Raw genomic sequence first — 11,467 nt, forward strand, 5'->3', positions numbered from 1 at the left:
GATTGCTGCGCCATTTATAAAGTATTTATGTATATCAACAAATGTTACTCAATCATATCGAAACTTAAACATACTCAATACAAATCTGCGTTTAAGATGTCAATCAATAAAAACCAGTCACGTGACCTATTACGTAGGCGAGAGATAAGCTGTTTGTTTAACTTCCTGGTTGGTAGTGAAGGCCAGAGAGAGGACATCTATAATAGTTAACCCTATATGTGGCAGGACTATGGCGTCAAAGTTTGAATCCTCCATTCAGAGGGGCTGTGATTTCATCCATGATTTCGCCTGTTCGGCTTGTGAAGAAGATGGACTGAACACGGAAGCTCAACACTTCTGTAATCTGTGTACGAAATATTACTGCGATAATTGTGTTGCAAAACATAATGGCTTATACAAGAGACACACTGTACTCGACCGGAAGGACGTGAAGAAATGGGCAGCAGCACCAGGGATAGTGGACGTCCTTGAGAGATGCGAGAGGCATCCCGGGGAGGCGCTCAAGCTGGTCTGTGGTGACCATGACCAGCTGTGTTGCCATGTGTGCGTTGCCGTGGATCATAGGTATGTTTCAAAGACGGTTTAAGTTAAAATAACACAATCACAGTATTTAAACTGATCGAAATAGTTTAAGCATGCTAAACATTGTCTCCGGTTTATTCAATCACAACAAAATTGTATTTTACATATGTGTATTATTAGATTGTGCTAAATTTTTACCCGTCAACACTCTCAACAAAGCCTTGCTAATGCACCAGTCAATTGTAACCACGACCCCCCCCCCTGCCCCAGGTTCGAGGGTATACCGGGGATAACCGGGGAGGGGGCCGTGTTTTTACTTTCTAGGTGGCCCCGCAGTGCCGGGTGACTGCGGTGGTTTTGTCTTCACGCCAAATTAGCGGGAAAATGGCCTTATCTATGGTCCCTTGGGTGCGGGGGCATTTGGCGGGGGGTTTTACCAGCAGATTGTCCCCGCAGGGCGGAAACTTTGCCCGGGCTTGGCTGGACCGAAAGTCAAAGTCCCCGCTATTCCCCGGGGGGGGGCGTGGTTACAATTGACTGGTGCATAACTATAACATATTTGTTTTTTACTCGTTCATTATATATCACTTGCAGATCGGGGAGGGAGGGTGTCGAACTAACCCCCACTGAAATCCTCCATGTTTACTTTTTAGTAGTAGCGCCCCACCTAACGTCGAATCCTGGATACGCCCCTGTATACATATATAGACTCGTTATTCGTGTCAGATCCTATATTATGAGACCTTTATTCAAATGGAGAAATATTGAGAAACACTTTATTAAAAGTACTCTCTATTAACTCACGATAATTTGGGCAAAATTTCTAGCTGTGCGGTTTGACTAGATGAATATGTCGTGCACGTACATAAAATGACACTGTAAATAACATAATAATGCGTAATAATTAAATTCCAACGCATTCGGAACTCCTCGGCCATTTACCATCAAAAACAATCTCGGATGTATATGGATGATTACAATGACAGAATTCTTCACATTAAAGTAATTTGCAAGTAGATCGCGTAGCATTTTCAATTCAGCAGTTAAACTTAATGACTTTACTGTTGGGAATCTTAAGTGTCTTTACAATAATACGCTACACTGACAATCAATTAAAAAGACTTAATGATTCAAAATACACGCTAAACACAACGATTCATTTTTACTATTATTAATTTTTACGATCTACCTCTACTGATGTACCGACATACATCCGAGGTTGTTTTCGATGGAAAATGGCCGAGGAGTTCCGAATGGTTCTAATGCTCTTCATTATTTCTCAGATAGTCAAGGGACATAACTCGACACATTCTAAGAGTTATGAGCTTTACTACAAATACTGCCACTGTTGTTCGGCGACTAATGGTACAATGAATTTAAACTCTATGCGACTTATGGTATACTGAATTTAAACTCTATGCGACTTATGGTATACAGAATTTGAACTGTATGCGACTTATGGTATACTGAATATAAACTCTCTGCGACTTATTGAATACTGAATACAAACTGTATGTCGTTAAATGAATGAATTCGCATAACATCGTCATAACAAGAAATCTAAGTTATTTTTAAACCAAGCCTTTCTTCTATGAAATGTTATTATAAATACCAAGACTTAGACTATAAAGTAATTTATGTTATTAGCCTCCCAACATTCCTACACATGTACCATTTACCTTTCAATTTAGATATTAATCATCTGGTATTTTTTAAACATATGCTATGCTTTTATTTGTCTTTACTTGTCTTTATTGTTTTTTTTTTTACTTTTAATATGCCATATTTCATTGTGTCTGTCTGTCTGTCTGTATCGCTGTCTGTATGGCATTCTATATGGCTGTCTGTATGGCCGTCTGTCCGTCTGTCTTTCTGTCTGTCTCTTTGCCGGTGTGTTTGTCTGTGTGTTTGTCTGTGTGTCTCTCTGTCTGTGTCTCGGTCTGTCTGTTTGTCTGTCTGTGTATTTGTCTGTGTGTTTGTCTGTGTGTCTCTCGGTCTGTCTTTCTGTCTGTTTGTGTGTCTTTATGAATATATGTCTGTATGTATGTCTGTCTGTCTGTGTGTATGTCTGACTGTGTGTCCTTCTGTCTGTGTGTGTCTGTGTGTGTATTGCACGTGCGTGCGTGCGTGTGTGCGTGCGTGCGTGTGTGTTAGTGTGTGAGTGGGTGCGTGCGTGTCTGGGTGTGTCTGTCTGTGTGTGTTTGACTATGTGTGTGTCTGTTTGTGTGTCTGTCTGTGTGTGTGCGTTTGTGTCTGCGTGCGTGCGTGCGTGCGTGCGTGCGTGCGTGCGTGCGTGTCTGTATGTGTGTCTGTCTGTCAGTTAGCGTGTCTGTCAGTGTGTGTGTCTGTCTGTGTGTATTTGTGTATGTGTGTGTGTGCGTGCGTGCGTGCGTGCGTGCGTGCGTGCGTGTGTTTGTGTCTGTCTGTCTGGGTTTGTCTGTGTGTATACAGAATATTCCAGTCAGTGGTTTTGCGATTCCCCAGTCAAATTTTATTAGTAAATTGCAAACAACAGCTAAATCATTGAAATTTAATGGCCATTATGTCCAGCATTAATTGCATGGGAGTTCTTATTTTGGTCAGTTTTTGGAAAAGTCTATGTTTCTTTGGTTTAACGCTTCATCTCAATTTGTATATTTTGATACTTTTCAAAACTAACAAATAGTTCAACAATAGTTTTTTACTGAATATAGACATGATTTTCTGAACTATAACTAAGCTAAGAATTAAATCTTTGATAGTGTTAATAATCTCCTGGGCAAAAGTATTTAACTCTCTAAACCACACCATTGAGTTATGTTTAAAGATTGAAAACATCAAGTACAAGTGTAACTAATTAATTATTATATTTCTTGAACTCGCAACATCGAAATGTATTAATACTAGTAGCGTCTTTAGCTTTGATTGTGTCGATTAATTTAACAACTTGATTACGGTATTGTTGTTTAAGGGACTATTAGGATTTGGCCTCCGTAAGGATGTATTTTAACCAAAATCACGACCCAGTCATAATTCTTTACGAGCCAAATGCACCAATCAGTTGTAACCACGCGACCCCCCCCCCCCGGTCCGGGCCGGGCCGGGGATAGCCCTTACCTAGAGTCACTGGGGTCGAGGGCATTTGTCGGGGATTTTACCAGCAGTATATCCCCGCAGGGCGGGGATTTTACCCGTAGTTGGCTGGACCGAAAGTCCCCGCTATTCGCCGGACCTTGTGGGGGGGGGGGCGTGGTTACAATTGACTGGTGCAAAACTTTATCGACTACCGGGTTAGTTGCCCGGTTAGCGCAGTGGTTAGCGCACTCGCTTCTCACCTAGGCGACCCGGGCTTGATTCCCGGCTTGGTCGCATGTGAATTTGGTTTGTGGTCACGAAACCGGACATGTGGGTTTTCTCCGGGTTCTCCGGTTCCCACCACAACACAAGACCCCACTCTCGCGTGAAATCGTTGTCAACGAGAGTAAATAATAAAATGTTGAAATAACATTTTTTTTTACACAATCGTTGTATATGAATAAATAATATATATATAAAATAAATATGTTTAAACTTATATTTTGACTCCTGTACACGAAGAAAAATGATTCGGGGGGACGTTTTTCTTTGAATGTAAAAATCTGCGGAAATAATGTTTTTTTTCTTCGAACCTTCATCATTATAAATACATAAATGAAGGGTCTTGCATTGAGACAAAAACGTAGTCCCTTCGTCCACAACTGCATATAGTTAATTATCGCGAGATAAGCATCAGTAGTATTAGGTATTGGATAGTTTGTAGTTGTAGAAGTAGCTGGTGCTGTTGAAGGGGCAACAACAACAACAACAACAGTATCAGCAGCAGCGACAGTTGTTTCAGGGGATGCAACATCACTTTATCGGTGGTGGTACTGGTTGTGGTGGTGGTGGAGGAGGAGGTATTGTGGTGCTGGCGGTGACAGTGGCAGTAGCAGTAGCAGTAGTGGAAGTATTAACAGCAAAAGCCGCAGCATTACCAGCATTATTACTAAGATTTGAGGGCACAGTTTTAAATGACCAAACATGTTCACCTTATATATTTATTTAAACTTCAATAGAACATAGTCGGTTCTGTTCGGGGTTGTATACATTTTTACAGACAAGATCGTGGGGAATCACTTTATTATTTGTTTTGGGGGAGGTGTAGGGGAGGATGGGGGGAGTAAGTTTTTACATTCGTCACGGTATGAAGACAATGCAAGATGCACACAAAACAAAGCAATTTTCTTGATTGAATCATTTGCAAAACAAATCTTTTTTTAAGAAAATGAATTTGCAATGCCCCAGAATGTATTCATGATGATGTAAACATAGTTCAAGTAAATGTTACATTCGGAGGTTCAGTCTCACATATGATGTATTTTCAACAAGTTTCGATTGAATTTTCCATTGTGTTTACGTATACAGTCAAACCCCGTTGACTCGAATTCGTTTGGCTCGAATTCCTCCTTGGCCCGAACTGGATGTTATGGGCTTGTTTCATTATACTGGAGATAAACACTACCGCTTGGTTCGAATTTCCTGAGACTCGAGGTATTTTCGCCGGTCCCTAGGAGTTCGAGCCAACGGGGTTCGACTGAACTGAAAAACAAAGCTTTTAAAATGAATAAATAAAAGAGTATTTGTTTTTTCATAAAATGCGAAATCTGCCATTGTAAAATCAACATCTATACGCTTAGTAAAGCATTCCCCTTAATACAATTCGACCTATGAAACAACAAGATTCATATATAATTAAGAAATATTACACTCCACTGAGGGTCATATGACATTATAAGGACCGGCCAGTCAGCCCCAGAAGGTGTTTATGGACCGAGGCGGTGTGTTTTATTTCTTATATTAAACCGAACACTTTTTTACCACTTAAAATTTTTAAAGTACCTTTTTTGTGTTTTATTGAACAAATCTAATAATGTTTACTTGCGAAAAAATGCCCTTGAGAAAATTACAAGCAGCACTCACCAGTTTTATGACGTCAGCGGTCCATATTGTATGACGTCAGCGGTCCATATTATTTTTTTGGCGAGGTCCGGATCGGCCAAAAACATGATATGGACCGCTGACGTCATAAAAACTTCTTTTTTTATTAAAATACATTGTTATAAGGACCGATCAACTTTATATACACAAAGAAGAGACACATTTATGTAAGGTATAATATTGCAATATAGGTAACATTTACATTCCAAATAAAACGGTTGTTAGCAGTTCATGTTACTCATTATAAAACAACAAATTATATATATATATAAGTTTGTAATAAGTTTAACTTGTCAATAATTATGTAAAACACTGAATACTTCTTCATGTTTTTATTGCCAAATTTAATACATTCTACCAAATCTTGACCCAAACAACAGCAATTCCCAAAACATGATATCATGAGAATTTGACCTAAGATTCTCGGTCAATTAGGGATTAATGTGTAGCTGAAGTTAACTCTTGTTTAGAAATTAAAAGTGGTATTTCTTGGCATGTGTGACTTTCTTTTTGTGTGCTTGTCTGTCTGAAAGTATGTCTGCCTGCCACCCTGCCTGAGTAAATGTTTGTCTGTGTTTCTGTGTGGGTGTGTGTGTGTGTGTGCGTGCGTGCGTGCGTGCGTGCGTGTGTGTGCGTGACTGTCTGCCTGCCTGCATGCCTGTGTGTATGTCTGTCTGTGTGTCCGTCTGTCTGTGTGTCTGTCTGTCTATGTGTCTGTCTGTCTGTGTGTATGACTGTGTTTGTCTGTGTGTCTTTATATATGTGTATCTGTGTGTCTGTCTGCCTGCCTGCCTAACTGTGTGTATGTCTGTCTGTGCGTGAGTGGGTGAGTGTCTGTCTGTGTGTCTTTCTGTATGTGTGTTTGCCTGTTTTGTTTGTCTGTCAGTATGTCTGTCTGTCTGCCTGGCTGCCTGTGTTTATGTCTATCTGTGTGTCCGTCTGTCTTTGTGTCGGTCTGTCTGTGTGTATGTTTGTCTGTGTTTGTGTGTTTGTCTTTCTTTCTGTATATCACGGTGTCTGTTTTTATTTCAATCTCTCTTCCTTCCTGCCTGTCTGCCTGCCTGTGTTTATGTCTATCTGTTTGTACGTTTTACTGTGATTCTGTCTGTCTGTTTCTTTCTATGTGTATGTGAGTATTTGTGTGTGCGTGCGTGCGCGGTGCCTGCCTGCCTGCCTGCTTTACTGCCTGTGGGTATCTCTGTCTGTGCGTCCGTCTGTCTGTGTGTCTGTCTATATATGTGTCGGTCTGTCTGTGTGCCTGTCTGTGTGTATTTCTATATGTGTATCTTATATAATTGTGTCTGCTCTATTACCCGCCTTAATGTGTGTCTCTCTGCCTGTCTGTGTGTATGGCTGTCTGTTAGTGAGTGTCTTTCTGTGTGTCTATCTGTCTGTATGTCTGTCAGTATTTCTGTCTGTCTGCCTGCCTGCCTGTGTTTATGTCTCTCTGTATGCCTGTCTATCTTTGCGTCGGTCTGCCTCTGTGTCTTTCTTTCTGTATTTCAGTGTGTCTGTTTGTATGTCCGTCTGTCTGTTTGCCTGCCTAACTGTGTATATGTCTGTGTGCGTGTCCGTCTGTTTCTGTGTATGTTTCTGTCTGACTATGTGTTTGTGTTTGTCTGAGTTTGTTTCTGTCTGTGTGTCTGTTCGTCTGTCTGCCTGACTGCCTGCCTGTGCGTATGTCTGTATATGTGTCCGTCTGTCTTTTTGTCTGTCTATCTGTCTGTCTGTGTTTGTGTATGTTTTTTTTTTTGTGTGTGTGTGTGTGTGTGTGTGTGTGTGTGTGTGTGTGTGTGTGTGTGTCTCCCTCTGTCTGTCTGCCTGAGTGTGTGTGTGTGTTTGTGTGTGCGTGCACGTTTGCGTGTTAATGCGCGTGCGTGTCTGTGTGTGTGTGTTTGCGTGTGTGTGAGGTTGTGTGTGTGTGAGTGTGTTTGTTTGTGTCTTTGTCTGTCTGTTTGTCTGTATGTGTGTCTGCCTGTCTGTATGTGTTTGTCTGTGTGTATTTCTATATATGTGTATCTTTTATCTTTGTGTCTGCTCGCTTACCTGCCTAACTGTGTGTCTGTCTGCCTGCCTGCCTAACTGTGTGTATGGCTGTGTGTGAGTGAGTGTCCTTCTGTGTTTCTATCTGTCTGTATGTCTGTATGTCTGTTTGTCTGTCAGTATTTCTTACTGTCTACCTGACTGCCTGCCTGTGTTTATGTCTATTTGTGTGTCCACCTGTTTTTGTGTCGGTCTGTCTTTGTGTCGGTCTGTTTGTCTGTGTGTGTCTTTATTTCTGTATATCAGTGTGTCTGTTTGTATGTCTGCCTGTCTGTCTGCCGAACTATGTGGATGTCTGTGTGCGTGTCCGTCTGTTTCTGTGTGTGTATGTTTGTCCGTCTGTCTGTATTTTGTCTGCCCGTGTGTCTGTGTTTGCCTGTGGTTTTTACTGTCTGTGTGTCTGTCCGTCTGCCTGCCTGTGCGTATGTCTGTATATGTGTCCGTTTGTCTGTGTTTCTGTCTGTCTATGTGATTGCGTGTCTGTCTGTATGTCTATTTTTCTGTGTTTATATATGTGTTTATGTAGGTCTGCCTGTTTGTCTGTCTGTGTTTGTGCCTGTCTGTCTGTCTGTCTGTCTGTCTTTCTGTCTGTCTGTTTGCAAGACGACGAAAACGACGACGAAATATAAGTATCTAAATTGAAGTGATTTTAGAAAAATGTTATAAACAAGCGTCTTCATGAAAAACAAGTTTTCCTTCTTTCATTGCAGACTATGTTCATCAATACAGCACATTCCAGACGTTGCAAAGGGCATCCGCAAAGATCCCGAGTTTCGCCAACTACCTCAACAGGTTGCTGTTCTTAGGAAGCAGATAGAAGATATGAAAAACGACAGAAAGAAAAATAGTTCCTCATTGAGGAAGACTCGAACAGCCATTGTTGATGAAATCAAAGCAATTCGTAAATGATCAACGGCATTCTTGACAAGATGGAGAAAACAACCGTTCAAGAATTAGACCGTCTGGTAGCTGATCAGGAAATGTCCATTAAGAAAGATATGGAATCCTGCACACAGATGCACGATGAATTAAAGAACATCATAGATGACATACAAAGCAAAGACTCATCAGGCGAACCACCCCTATATATTGGTTTCAAAAAATGTGAAGAAAAAATCAAACAAGCAAAAGAAATTCTGCAAAACATGTCAAGTGTTGTCAAATACGATTTAACTTTTCGTAAACATAATGGAATAGAAGATAACTTGTCTTCGATGAAGACATTTGGAGAGTTAAATGTATCGAATGTTTTTGGTGCACAACCACGTTCATCGCTATTCCCCCGAGATCATGTATTTGCTACAGAAGGTTACAAGGAGTACAACGTGAAGATGAGTTCAGACAAATGTAATTGTTATATTGTAGGGATATGTGAGCTGCCTGGTGGAGAGATTGTTATTACAGACTTCACCAACAGTAAAGTGAAACTCCTGGACCAGGAGTACAGGGTTGTCGACCACTGTGATGTTCCTAAGTGTCCATTTGACGTGTGCCACATTGGCGGGATTGAGGTTGCGCTTTGTGTTAACAATGGTGATAGACATGAACTTCATTTCATTAACATTACAAAAGGGAAACTTGTGACTACGAGAAAGTTAAGTTTCTCCCATGAATGTTCCGGCGCAGCTCATCACGGGAACAACCTTTACATTTCATCAAAGACCGCGCTGAACGTCTATACGATGACGGGGCAGCAGGGGAAGAAGCTGTACGAGGATAAGACCGGTGGTAGCACGGTGGAGAGAATTGCCATCAGTAACGACGGGAAGACTATCTACATCACAAACTACTCAAACCATCAACTTATCACCCTGGACAACCTCGGCAACAAGCTGGCCACATTCACTGATCCTGACTTGTTGGGACCTAACGGAGTACACGTGACAACTGCTGGGCACGTGTTCGTCTGCTGCTGTTACTCCCACACAGTGCTGCAGGTTGACAAGGACGGGAAGACGAAGTTGGCCACACTGGCAAGGAATCAAGATGGAGTGTACACACCTCAAGCTTTGTTCTTCAGCAGCCGTACTTCCTCTCTGGTTGTCGGCGGAGTGAAAGACACGCTCCTCGTCCTTAATGTTCGATAAATAATAGATCCATTTACAAGTGACAAAAATACAATTATTATAGCTGATTGATTTTTACTTTAACCTTTCTCGTAAATATAAGTACGGATAGAAAATGTACATGTATATAATACAAGAATCATATTTGCTTAAACGTTCATATATCTTTATATTTGACGTATTTTATTTGCTTTTAAGCTACATAGTTATAATGTTTATCTTGCACATGTTATTCAACTAAATGACTGTTTATTGTATAATGTTATTCCCTTATATTCAATATTTTGTTAGTGTGTATGTATACTCGCATATATATATATATATATATAGAGATTTCTTCTTTATTTAATGTTAAAATAAAATATATGATACGTCCCGTTTTGCCATGTGCCTTTAAAAAGCTTCAATACTTTTACTACAACTACAAGAGAGCCAGTTATATGTTAACTATTTTCACTGGACACCTAGATGAACATAGGTGCATTAATTATGCAGAGTTTTTTTAAAGTAAAAACAATAACAACATATACCATGATTATAGTTGGTTTTGTTTTCAATTAAAGGCACACAATAAAGATGGATTCAAAAAACATTTTTTTTATATTGTTTTTATATTAAATGCAGAATAATGTTGAACGCATTAGACAGTATGATAAAAAAAAAATAACAAACATAATGCGATACGTTTTGGGTAAAAAAATAGTATATTTTTAATTAATAGCTACGTGGCCATTAATTATTATCAAATGAATTAAACATAATACTGCATTTATAAAATAATAATATTGCACCAACGTGTTCAGTGTCTGTTAACAATCCGTATATCCTCCCAGTGCACGTGCATGCACGGGGTCCGTGTTTCCATAGCTTACACGTTGCATGCACGTGGTCCGTGTTTCCATATCTTACACGTTGCATGCACGGGGTCCGTCTTCCCATAGCTTACACGTTGCATGCATGGGGTCCGTATTTTCATAGCTTACACGTTGCATGCATGGGGTCCGTATTTCCATAGCTTACACGTTGCATTCATGGGGTCCGTATTTCCATAGCTTACACGTTGCATGCACGGGGTCCGTATTTCCATAGCTTACACGTTGCATGCATGGGGTCCGTATTTCCATAGCTTACACGTTGCATGCACGGGGTCCGTATTTTCATAGCTTACCCGTTGCATACATGGGGTCCGTATTTCCATAGCTTACACGTTGCATGCACGGTGTCCGTATATTCATAGCTTACACGTTGAATACATGGGGTCCGTATTTCCATAGCTTACACGTTGTCTGGACGGGTTACGTTTATCTATCCCGTACACGATGCATGTACGGGTTCCGTATATCAGTCCAATATACGCTACGTGTACGGGTTCTAACTCGGACTGTTTCTGTATATCCAACACGTACGCGTTACGTGAACGGGGTCCGTATTTCCATACCTTACACGTTGCATGTAAGGCGGTCCGTATTTCCATAGCTTACACGTTACGTCCACGGGGTCCGTATTTCCAAAGCTTACACGTTGCTTGCACGGGGTCCGTATTTCCATGGCTTACACGTTGCATGTACGGGGTCCGTATATCCAACACGTACGCGTTACGTGAACGGGGTCCGTTTTTCCATAGCTTACACGTTGCATGCACGGGGTCCGTATTTCCATAGCTTACACGTTGCATGTAAGAGGTCCGTTTTCCCATAGATTACAAGATGCATGTACGGGGTCCGTCTTCCCATAGCTTACACGTTGCATGTACGGGGTCCGTCTTCCCATAGCTTACACGTTGCATGTACGGGGTCCGTTTTCCAATAGCTTACACGTTGCATGTACGGAGTCCGTCTTCC

At 41.0% G+C, this 11,467-nt stretch overlaps 1 pseudogene; it reads left to right on the plus strand.

The window, feature by feature from the left end:
- The first annotated feature begins 163 nt into the window (after positions 1 to 163).
- On the plus strand, positions 164 to 10,198 carry LOC128218332 (uncharacterized; annotated as a pseudogene).
- The last annotated feature ends 1,269 nt before the right edge of the window (positions 10,199 to 11,467 follow it).

Source organism: Mya arenaria, chromosome 14 (assembly GCF_026914265.1).
Source record: "Mya arenaria isolate MELC-2E11 chromosome 14, ASM2691426v1".
Taxonomy (NCBI): domain Eukaryota; kingdom Metazoa; phylum Mollusca; class Bivalvia; order Myida; family Myidae; genus Mya; species Mya arenaria.